The sequence below is a fragment of the Xenopus tropicalis genome, chromosome 1 (genome assembly GCF_000004195.4).
Source record: "Xenopus tropicalis strain Nigerian chromosome 1, UCB_Xtro_10.0, whole genome shotgun sequence".
NCBI classification, from domain to species: Eukaryota; Metazoa; Chordata; class Amphibia; order Anura; family Pipidae; genus Xenopus; species Xenopus tropicalis.
Window position 1 is genome coordinate 196,541,301 of NC_030677.2, and position 12,516 is coordinate 196,553,816.

At 41.4% G+C, this 12,516-nt stretch overlaps 1 protein-coding gene across 4 annotated transcripts in view; it reads left to right on the forward strand.

The window, feature by feature from the left end:
* The window catches only part of dab2 (Dab, mitogen-responsive phosphoprotein, homolog 2), a 70,363-nt gene that overhangs the window by 15,267 nt on the left and 42,580 nt on the right, over window positions 1-12,516 (forward strand). The window contains exon 1 of one of the 4 annotated variants that reach the window (XM_012967819.2): window positions 10,338-10,438. The exons of the other annotated variants lie outside the window; for them this stretch is intronic. The gene's annotated coding sequence lies outside the window, so the exon portion shown is untranslated. Of the gene's footprint in view, window positions 1-10,337; window positions 10,439-12,516 lie in introns of those variants that run through there. 4 annotated transcript variants of the gene reach the window in all.

The window sequence follows — 12,516 nt, forward strand, 5'->3', positions numbered from 1 at the left end:
CTTAGCTGATATTACAGTCTAAGTTGGGGTTGGGGATGGGGTTGAAATTAGTGGTCTAGTTGATATGGGAATCAAAATGGAATCTCTTCTTGCCTATTATAAAAATTGAACAGACTCAAACTTTCGACTGCCTTCCAAAGACTTTCTTCTTTGGGCACTGATTGACACAGATAAATGTAGCACCAGTTGTGTTCTACAGGGCTACCATTCTCTAAAATGTCATGTCAAATGGGATAATCTTGTAGACTTGTCTTTAAACCGAGGGCAAATAACCTTCCATCCAGATTCAGTCTCCTTAAATGTGTAGAGTGGAGGTTCCCATACTGGGGTGCTGACTTCAGGTGGCTTTAAGCTTTGGATGAAGACCAACCTCAGCGGCAATTAGAGTAGGGTTTGTGGTCAATCCATTTAGATGTTATGAGTATTCTTGGATCCGTAGGTGACCTATAATAGCATGACTATTACTGTAGTTTTTTTTCAATGTGTTTGTAACCTTATGATGGGGAAAGAGGGTTTTCAAACATCTGGTGGAATCAAAAGAGAACATGATCATTAAAAAAGTCTTCTCCTTAGTACGTTTGTATGATCTTGTAGTGATACAATTTACACAGCACTATGTAACAAATGTTTAAAGCTCACTCTCACAAATTTTATATTGTTACCGCATTCCAGTGTGTCTGCTATGTGACAGGCACATATAACATCAAACAAGCTTTATTTGTTGTAATGTTGATTGGTATTTTTGGCAAAAAACCCCCAGTGAGACTGAAGGTATGCTTTTTCCTGAAATATTCAAAAAATGCAAACATTCCTTTCAGAAAGAGGGTATTTCATGAAATCAATGGCATAATTACTTCTCCCAGTCATGGGTTTGCACTATGAAATGTGTTTCATGGATCCTGTACTTGATGTATAGGGAAAGTCCCACATGGATGTGTATGAATGTCCCTTTGTACAAGTGAATCCAACATCTAAATGCTCTATGCATTGGTTGACCTATTGCAGAAAAAGGCAGAATATGCTACAACTTTGGGGTTATTCGCTCAAATTCTTTATTTTGGCTTTAGAAAATAGATTCTGCATTGCTGCTGTGAGTGAAAAGGCCAGTGTTTGCTCTCTGCCAGCCAACACTAGCTCTTTTTTTAAATATAAGAGCAAGGGAAGGTCATGGGTACTATAGGGCTTTATGGGTTGTAATTAAGGTTGTGTCCCTTTACACTTCCTGAAAGAGATGACGTGGTAATACCACGCGTTCTACCACAAAATATTCAGCATTTTTATTTTGCTTGCCCTGTTGGCAGTCAGTATAAGTGAACAAGGTATCATTGCGGTCATGTAAGTGGAAATAACATCTGCATTGTCTGTTTGGCAGAGTTTAACATTATATGTAATGGTAGAATATCTGTTGAGAAGAAGAAGGTACAATAAAATGTACATGGCTTTGTATTGTAAAGCTTCTGCCTGTTGAATTTGGTTTAATGGGAATTAAAGTCTATGGCTCTATTATATTTCCTTAAAAGAAGCTTCTTTCCAAAGCACATGTATTATTCCGTCCTACTGTATATTATCCTTTCTCTTCTCCTCATCAAATCAACATAGTTAGCAGTCCTGCTTTCTAGTGTCTACAGCAGGAGCCAATCAGAAAGGAGTGCACTTGGCGCCTAAGGGTGACATCACTGCTGGGTGCCTTGTTCACAACTGGAGGGAGAGCATGGCCGCCAACCGTGCCGATTTCAGGTGAAATGGAGGCGGAGTTATCATATGAGGGAACAAGGTTTTATCTACTAAACATTAACAAATATAATACAGTTCTATGTGAAAATGTTCTGCACCCACAAGTTATAGGAAATATAAACCATATTCTGTATTATTTTTAACTGTAGCCTTTTAGAGACCCAGTGACCATTGGCTCATCTGAATACAATAAACAGTGTAGGCGAGCTTGTTATCTATACACACACCACACATATTAGGCTACTTCAGTGGTTCAGCCTGGTCCCTGAGCTGTCAACCAACCCCATGTCATGAGGGAGATAATGATCCACTCCAGGCTTTTTTTGAGACCTTATTTCATGTTATCATTTAGTGTGAAAAGGAATTCAGGCATATTCCAGAACCAGATCATTATCTCCCTCATAACATGGGATTGGCTGACAGCTCTGTGGTCCTACCCAATTCTTGTCTTCAAGCAATATTCATTTACGTCTCATCATCTCGGTGATGCACAAATAAAAATAGGTCTTGAGTTTCAGGTTTTTTTTATTTAAAAAAAAAAAAAAGATTAAAAAAATGTCTTTTAAAACATGATTAAGAATGAGTAATACATTTTTTGGATGCTAAGCTTAAACCCCAGCGAGTTGGGCAGGCTGGACCCAAGCCATTCTTACATTCTGTAGGCATATAGTCATGGAAAAAACGTATTGCAGAAGAAAAAATATTTAAAATAAATACTCAAAGCTTGACAATCCTAAGTCATACATATATGGGGTTAAATAAAGTATGGGGTAAATAATAATAATATAAGAAGCCAAGTTTGGCTGTACCAGCAATGTCAGACACATTATCGTTATAGTTAATGACAGATCGGGATCAAGTATTTTTTTGCTCAGGTGAAATATCTGTCTTAAAGCTGAAACTAACCTGCAATTGGCTTCTGATCAGCCTAGGAACCCAGTGCTTCATAATAATGGGAAATTGATCCAGTTCTTGTCTTCCTTCCCAGAATTCCTACTGTTTCCCCTGCTCAAGGCTGCTGCTATGAGATAGACCCGTCTAATTCTAGTAAGTTAGGTTGAGAAAAGACATTTGTCCATCAAGTTCAACCATAATGCCTATACATAACCTGCCTAACTACTAGTTGATCCAGAGGAAGGCAAAAACCCCATCTGAAGCCTCTCTAATTTGCCGCAGAGGGGAAAAAATTCCTTCCTGACTCCAAGATGGCAATCAGACCAGTCCCTGGATCAACTTGTACTGAGAGCTATCTCCCCTACCCCTGTATTCCCTCACTTGTACTGAGAGCTATCTCCCCTACCCCTGTATTCCCTCACTTGTACTGAGAGCTATCTCCCCTACCCCTGTATTCCCTCACTTGTACTGAGAGCTATCTCTCCTACCCCTGTATTCCCTCACTTGTACTGAGAGCTATCTCCCCTACCCCTGTATTCCCTCACTTGTACTGAGAGCTATCTCCCCATACCCCTGTATTCCCTCACTTGTACTGAGAGCTATCTCCCATACCCCTGTATTCCCTCACTTGTACTGAGAGCTATCCCCCCTACCCCTGTATTCCCTCACTTGTACTGAGAGCTATCTCCCCTACCCCTGTATTCCCTCACTTGTACTGAGAGCTATCCCCCCTACCCCTGTATTCCCTCACTTGTACTGAGAGCTATCTCCCATACCCCTGTATTCCCTCACTTGTACTGAGAGCTATCTCCCCTACCCCTGTATTCCCTCACTTGTACTGAGAGCTATCTCCCCTACCCCTGTATTCCCTCACTTGTACTAACAGCCATCTCCCATACCCCTGTATTCTCTCACTTGTACTGAGAGCTATCTCCCCTACCCCTGTATTCCCTCACTTGTACTGAGAGCTATCTCCCCTACCCCTGTATTCCCTCACTTGTACTGAGAGCTATCTCCCATAACCCTGTATTCCCTCACTTGTACTGAGAGCTATCTCCCCTACCCCTGTATTCCCTCACTTGCTAAGAATCCATCCAGCCCCTTCTTAAAGTTATATAATGTATCAGCCAGTACGACTGATTCTGGGAGAGAATTCCACAACTTCACAGCTCTCACAGTAACAAACCCTTTCTGAATATTTCAACGGAACCTCCTTTCTTCCAATTGGAATGGGGGCCCTCGTGTCCGTTGGAAGGACCTACTGGTAAATAAAGCATTAGAGTGGTTATTATATGATTACAATGTAATTAATATTTTATTACAATATGCTTAATTAGATGTAAACACCAGTTTACAAAAATGCTCGGCGAGCAAGCCTTTGGGTTAATGTATGTGTATTTGTGCCCATTTAGGCATTGCAGTATAAATAATAAATGGAATGTAAGATCAGCAGAGAAGTTGCCGGTGTGACTCCTGTATTTCAGCATTGTGTTTTTAAGAGCTGATGTGCCGTGTTCCATTTATATGCCCATCTTTCCTCGCTGTCTGCCAAGTTTATCATCTTTATTTGGAGCACTTAGTTGAATCAGACACTTGGAAAAAAAATATCTACTGCGCAGCTTAAAGAAATAAATATCCCAAGGGCGGCTACAAGTGGTGCCATTGTTTTACTGTTTGCTCAAAGGGGAAATATTTGTATAGAGTTTGTTTTATTACTCTATAAATAGTCAGTAAAGCATATTTACACAGGGTGTTCTATAGACAGAGCTTTATTTATATGGAAAATGTTGCAAGGATATTAAAATCCACTGAGACGTTTCATATCCATAAAAAGGCTCGAGGCCACATTTAGTTATTCATGTCCGGGATTGGTGAGTGCCACTCACCGGCAACAGTGTTTCCTCCTACTGTAAATGATAAGGATATTAGAAGTCACTGAGGGATTCTGTGCCCATATAAAGGCACAAGGCTACAGGCTGAGTTATACAGGGAACTCTGAGTATCACTCATGTATTATAAGGGATAATGTACCCCCTACTGTAAATGATAAGGATATTAGAAGTCACTGAGGGAATCTGTGACCATATAAAGGCACAAGGCTGCAGGCTGAGTTATACAGGGAACTCTGAGTATCACTCATGTATTATAAGGGATAATGTACCCCCTACTGTAAATGATAAGGATATTAGAAGTCACTGAGGGAATCTGTGACCATATAAAGGCACAAGGCTGCAGGCTGAGTTATACAGGGAACTCTGAGTATCACTCATGTATTATAAGGGATAATGTACCCCCTACTGTAAATGATAAGGATATTAGAAATCACTGAGGCAAGTGGCAATAATGGTATATAGGCAATGCAGATAGATAGATAGATAGATAGATGATAGATGCTCACAGTGAACTCCACTGACTTACCAAGTTTTTTGGACCAGATATAAAATGAAAGGGAACTGCTGCTTCATCAATGAGAAAGGCGCGGTTTCTTCTACATTCAACTTGTGTTTCCTGAACTTTCAGATCTCCATTTCCCTTCCATTTCCTATGAAATGTCATAGCCTGAGTTGACTTGCTCACTGTATCAGTGTTGGGATCACGCACTAGCGTGGGGCGTCAGGCAGCATGTACGTCAATGCTTTGTATTAAAAAAAGAATGAAATGTGGCTGTATGGGCAGCATTTTGGCCAGGTTCAGCCTTCAACAAAATGTCAGCATTATCTTTTCCATTATTATTATCCAATATTTATATAGCGCCAACACATTGGCCAGCTGACGGCTGCAAATTATACATCAGTCCCTGGCCTAGTGGAACTTACAATCTAAGGTCCCACAGTCACACGCTATGGTCGATAAAATCTTGGCATGTCTTTACTGGCCTAGAAACAGGACTAGTTTCAAGTTTACTGTCATATACAAATAACAATGAAGCATCATTACTGTAATGAAATTTTTTTGACCAGTGTTCCTCCCAACTTTACTAATGCTACTGATAAGCCGATTGTGTTGGGCCATTTGGGCTACCATCTGGCATGCCAGTCCAACCCAGCTGTACTGCCAGCATTGCACTAAACCTGAAACAGAATTGTGAGAAACTTGATTTTTAGCTCCAAACCTAGGTTGATAAACGTTACTGTGTTGGTCGTAAACCCTACTTGTGCCAAATCGGAGCCCCAGAGGTCTAAGCTTTAATTGTAGGGCCATACCTACAGAGCCACAGCAGTGATAAACTTTAATTGCAGTGCCAACTCTGATCCACAGTGGCACGGTGAAACCCAGAGGCAATACTACTTGGCCTGGCACCCTGCCTGCATCCCCCCATGCTTGCTTATCTTTCTCCCCCCTGCTCAGGGCACACTCCACTGTCATTGCAAACCACCCCCACCACTCGGCCGGCATGGAACCTTCCCTACCGCTTCTTGCTCATCACTGCCACTTTCAACATGTTCCAATCCCCAACTGTCACTCCACAGTCCCCCTATATGCCCCCGAGACACATTCCTCTACTGGCTACCCCTAGTTTTGGCCCGGGCAGAACCTGAGTTACCAGGTTGATACACCTTACACACCAAACGGGAAGCATATTTACCAATAAAGTTCTAAATTTCACAAGGGCAGTTGCCAATAGCAACCATTCAGTGCTTTGCTGTGAACAGTCAAGTTAGAAAAAAAAAGCAAAGATCTAATTGATTGCTATGGGTAAATAAATTGCAATTTAGCACTTACGTTAATAAACGACCTGCGTTTGTAATGTTTGGGAGCCTTACATTTACTTGTATTGAGCCAACTGTAACATAAGAAACAGTAAGGGGAAAATGAGCTCACTTGTTTTTCTGGCTTCTTTAGACATTGTTTTTTTATTATACAGTTTTGGAAGCTGTGCCATCTTTTGTTTCTTGAATATTAGGTCTAATTGGATTGAAACTGGGTAAGAAAATGCAATTTTCCCAGTATTCACACTCGCAGCAGCACTTATTAGTTGTATTATTACAGTTTATCAAGCCCCAGCATATTTTATAAAGAAATTAAAATATTAATAATTGAAATAAATGACAAAAACATATCATAAGCATTTGGGGCACTTACAAGCTCAGCATCCCTGCTGATTGGTTGATATGTGTTATTATACCTGCAACAACCTTTCTTTGCTTGCTAATTGTAGGGGTCATTCCATTGCAAGAATATTAGGGTGCTTTGTACACCTGACTTATTGCAGTGGTTAGGCCAGATACCTTGCAGCTCTAGTGTCCTGGGTTTGATTCCAGCCAGAGCACTATCTGCCAGAATGTTCTCCCCTTGTCTGTGTTGGTTTCCTCCAGGCATTCCCCTTTATTCCACGCTCCAAAAACACATAGTTGGCTCCTGATAAATTGACCCTACTGTGTGTGAATGGGATAGTAAGCTTCAGTAGGGCAGCAGTGGCATAACTAGATTTACACCCATGGTACAACGTACATACAAAGTGGGAAACTGTTAGCAGTAATTCATTGTGTTGTTAGATGTACATACAATAGACAGTGTGGATGAATAGACAAGGCTTCTGGCATATTGCAATGCAAGTGTTTTAGCTCTCTATAAGGCAATCAAAAGTGGCTTTGTTAGAGTATTGCGCATTGGTGGCAGCGTGGGTGCGCACAACATCCAATTCATTGGCATTTTAGATGCTTCTTTCCTCTTTGTTTATGGGATGGTGGAACCATAGTTTATAAAACTTGTGGGAATCAGATCAAGTCTTTGATAATATGTTATGTAGAAAATCACAACAATCTATTAAAAGCATCCTGTGGTCAGCAGTGTCAATCGCTCAGGGCTTCTATGTAAGTGATCAAAAGGAAATTCATTCTGTTTTGGCGTAATAGAACTGCCTTTTTATAAAAGAAAAAATGTTCAATTGAGTCAAATATAGGGGTTATTTATAAAGGCTATGGCATGTACAGTGGCCCAAACCCCACATAGGAATGACCACTAGGGGGCCAAAAGGGTCACAGGGGCCACTGGATTAGTGTTTAAGTATCGGTTAGGAGGGAGCAGACTGGCAAGGAGACGGGGAGGATGCACACAAAACAGTTAATTAAGCCAACATAAAGTGAACAACAACCTTTGTATAGAACAGGCAGGATAATAAAAGTAAACAACTTACAGGCTCAGAAGGAATGGTTCAAGAATAGGCAAAAATACAAGCAGAAACATAGTAACCAGCAAGGAATAGGGTCTGGAATCAGGATCAAAAACCAGTGTACAGGGCCAGGGTGCCCACCCAGCAAACAGGGACAATGGTCAGGGTACCCAGCAATCACGAACAAAGGTCAGGGTACCCAGCAATTAGGAATAACCATCAGAGTGCCCAGCAGGTACAGAGACCTAGGAACTGGCAATGGGAGGAGCCAGGTCAGGGTTTAAATAAGGGCTCTCTGCTGGGAGCTCACTAGGGATTGGCTACACCTGCCAATTAATGCAGAACAGAGTGTACTTACCAGCACTAGGGATAGCAGGGATAGCCATAGCAACCTCAGAACAGGGTAAGCCTATACCTCCGACCAGCCTTAGTAGGGAAGCGCTAAAGCAACCGGATGCAATATACTAGGTACCTGGTTCAAACTCAGCAAAGGAATGGACTGAGGGATATGTTACATTCTAGTTATGAAGTGGTAATTATCACTCAGTAAAACTTAAGGGTGTTTGGCTGCTCATAGCATTCAGACCAGTTCTGATAACTTAAGTATCAGGTTTGATAAATGGGTTAACTGGTCAAATCTTCACTGACAGTCCTATTTGACTGTTTGGAAACCTTCAGTATGTTAGCGACACTCCATGACTCTTTACCATAGCGATCACTTTGCTATACATTGACAAAATGAAAAACGTTGATGGAATTTTTAAATTCTTTCACTTTCTTTATTGAAAGGAATCATTTTCACCTGCATAAAAAAACCTTCCATTGTCATTTTGGTCATAAAAAAGGTTGAGATGACCAATCGAATTTGGGAAGAATATAATTTTTATAAATCATTGCTGCCCCGGGATTACATTTTTGTTGACTTTATTTGTCCATCTCAGTAAAGTTACTTGAAACTCCTGTGACTTGAATGAATCCTGAAGTTGGTATGTGCCAACACAATGGGTGCCCTTTTCTGCCTTCTTATCACCTGCTTTGCCACATTTCAGGTACAAAAAACTAGAAAAAAAACCTGGAGGCATTAGGGGTGATTTATCATGTATGGGGCAGGGTGCAAAGTCCATAAACCAGACCCAAGCCACCGTGATTATCGCACTTTATTCCCTGCTGCATGGGTGAGCGCCCAAAGGCAAATGTTTTTGTGCTTCATAATAGAGAACAAGTAACCACATTTCACCCATAAATACAACACTGTCTGCGTTTGGCAGCTTTTATTCATGAGGGGCAGGTGGAAGCGACACGTAGGCGTTACCTCTCCCTCCCCCTAACTTGCTCATTCGCATTCAGATTCCTAATTGGAACAAGATGTATAGTGCAGAACAAACTCGAACTGCTTGGAGAATGATTGCTCTAACACTTGCATCTGAGTCACTAAATGACCTCTATGGAGACTTGCATACGTTTTCAGAATTTAGGGCAGATTCAATTTGATGAGAAAAGCTTGTCTAACTGTTTATCACATAAAAACTCTATGGGAAAAACTTGGAACGGAATTAGGAGAAAAGTTTTTTCTCCTCAAATTGAATCTGGACACAAAGGACCCATAAGTTTTTACCTGATAAACCATAAAATAATGATTTCTTATGGAAATGAATCTGGCCCTTTGTGCCCATTTTAGCCCAGCATCTTTTCTTCTCTTGAAGTCACCTCCTGTGTGTTTTTTTGTGGCACACATTACATTATCTTATGGTTTGTCATGCTGTAACTACTACATATTAATATAGTTATTAAACTGCCATCCTTAAGAAGGGGCTAAAGGCTCCATTACAATAGGAAGCAGAAGGGCAAAGTGCTGAAATGGACACCAAATTGGCTAAGGAGCATACCATTACACCCACCAGCCTGCTCTCATCAATCACACTTAGGGGCACTAGATAACCCTGGAATTACCGGCAGCCTGGACCTGGTGGTAGTTTCATGGTTCCTTTAGCAGCTTGTATTTATTCCCATAGCTGACTAAAGGTAGCCATACACGGTAAGATCAGCTCGCTTGGCGAGCGGATATTCTGCTGATATCCCCACCAATGGGGGGGGCCTCATCAACGAGCCAATGCAGTCCCAGATCTGACTAAAAATCAAACCTGCGAGATTAATATCTCATCGGTAGTGCCCATACACAGGCTGATAAGCTGCCAGATTGGTCTAAGGGGCCGATATCGGCAGCTAGAATCGGCCTGTGTGTGGCCAACTTTACTCCAAGGGAACTGGGCACTAATGCTATTGTGTACAGTCCAAAGTTCGCTGCTATCGATGCAGTGGGTCAGGCCCTATCCAGTCACAAATGCAGATAGATGTGTACCCTTTCGCTCGGTGTGCAGAGTAGAAGTTAACTTGGATCTCTATTGGTGCATTTTGTTAAACTACTTAACAAGCAGCCATCATTTTGGAAAAAAATGCTGTGTTGTGCTGTGTTTTGCAATGTGCACATTGCACCGCATTCATCCATGAGCTGTTTTTGTGAAGTCTGGGAATGAAACCTATTCATCTTCAGTGGTTTTTCATTAAACAGCTGTTATTTCTGTACAAACTAACATATTAACTAACTCGCCTCTAACCTTTACCCACGTAAAAACCTTTGCTCAGTCAGAGATGTGTCTGTCGCCGAGGGTCTGCATATACTGAGAGGCTTCCACCAAGGTAAGGCATCGATCTTGTTCCTGAAATAGGAGGAAATGTTATATATTAGACCTTATGGCAATTTTATCACATGACGTGTTGGTGTAAACAGCAATTAATCAGCTGATGGTTGCAATGGATTTAATATCAGCTTTAGGCTGGTGGCACATGAAGTGCTTGCTATACATAAAGTGCTCACAGGCCTCACAGTACTAAAACTCCCATTACCCAGCAGGGGCAGGATCACATTTATAGTTCAGTGCAGGGCTGTGCAACGTTTTTCATGTAGCAGGACGACAGTTTGTCGTATGACATGTTAGAGGGCTGGTATATATTAAAATAATGACGTCACACAAAGCGGTTGATGAAACCTTTAGTAATAACCGATGTATGCCTACAGAAATGTAATGTTTAATGTGTAATTAATAGATTTTTCTTGCTTTCTTTTTACCCCCTGTACCCTTTACTAAACTGTTACAAATGCACAGAAATATACAATATACAAAAAGAAGTCTGTGGAGCCCTCAAGCAGATAAGGTCTGTCTGTAAAGGTTCTCATTCAGCCAGGTCATGGTATATCTGTAGTAATAAGTCAAATCAACTGGACTTGCTGTGTCTTCTTGAAGACATTTCACCAGTCATCTGAGGAAGCCAGTCGCATAACTAGCGAAACATCCAGCCAGTCCAGTTGATAGGTCTCCATTTGGGCAGCCCTTATCTAGTGCAATGATTAGTACTTAGGCACACCTTTTAGAGCATACAATTTTGCTAACAGGCAGCGCCTTACTGAGCGGCACCCAATGAGGTGATGAGTGAAGGGAGGGGGAGGAATAAGAAAACTCAAGCGCCGCTCCCTCAGCCGGCTGCTGCTCATAGTTACAGAAGTAGGGTAGGCAGAAGAGGTACTTACCTAGCAACCCCTGACCACTGTGCATTAGGCTTGTTCCTATAGTTCCAGCCCTGCTAACAGGTTTATAGCATTAGCAAAGGAAAGCTACGGACCCCAAACTATGGGCTGTACTTGTCATAATCAATGAAAAACCCAGTCTTGGAAGTTGTAGTAAGGTTGCAAACATAACCTTGCTTTCAGGAACAACTGTACAACTTCTTCAAAGATGTTTCAACTAACAAGAAGGTTGATTATTAATTATGACAATGTTGTACAGACAAGTCTCAGCGATGGCAGTGTGATGTTGTGTTGGCTAATTCACATAGTGGATTTCAGAAGGGCTTGAATAATATCTTGGACGCATAATATTTAAGGTCCTTAGTGTATTTTAGTGTGTGTGTGTGTGTATATAAATATATCCATGCACTGGCAGATCATTGAGAAGGATTGAACTTCATGGACTTGTTAAACTTTGAGTCTTTTTTTTCAACTCAAAGTAACTGTGTAACTATGTCTGACACCACAAATATGCCTTAGAGAGCAAAATACATCCTCTAGGAATCCCCGACCTTTCTTACTCATCAACCACAGGTTGGTGAGCCACACAAGCATGAAACAAGTTCTTTGAGGAAGCCAAATAAGGGCTCTGATTGGCTTCTATGTGATCCCATGTGGACTGCCAGAGAAGGAGGCTCTGTTTGGAGTAAAACTGTGTCTCTGGGCTTTCAGAACTTGCCTCCAAGCCAGAAATGGGCACCTAGTTTGAGGCCACTGGGAGCAACATCCAAGGGGTTGGGGAGAAACATGTTGTCCCTGAGCCACTGGTTGGGGATCACTGCTGTAGTGGGAAAGCTAGACTTTACAATGTAAGACATTTGTGTGTTTTTATGGATCCGTTGTACAAAGAAAAATATATATACTGTACTGTAACCATTCTGTATCAGATAGTTTGACCAGGCTAATATGCAGGGCTTGTTTGCAGACTTGCTGGGGCTTGACTGGAGTTGTAGTTCAGGATAATTGCCAGTAGTTCTACCAAGCATTACAGTCCCATTGTTTTTGCAATGACCTCTATGGAGAAAGCATTTTTGCAGGAAGATAATTATTACATCAGCGCTGATGTTTCACTTGGGGGAGGCCTGCTTGTTAAATACGATGTTTGCGCAGAGTCTCAGTGATATACGATTGGGAGCCACTGTTGTAAATGACT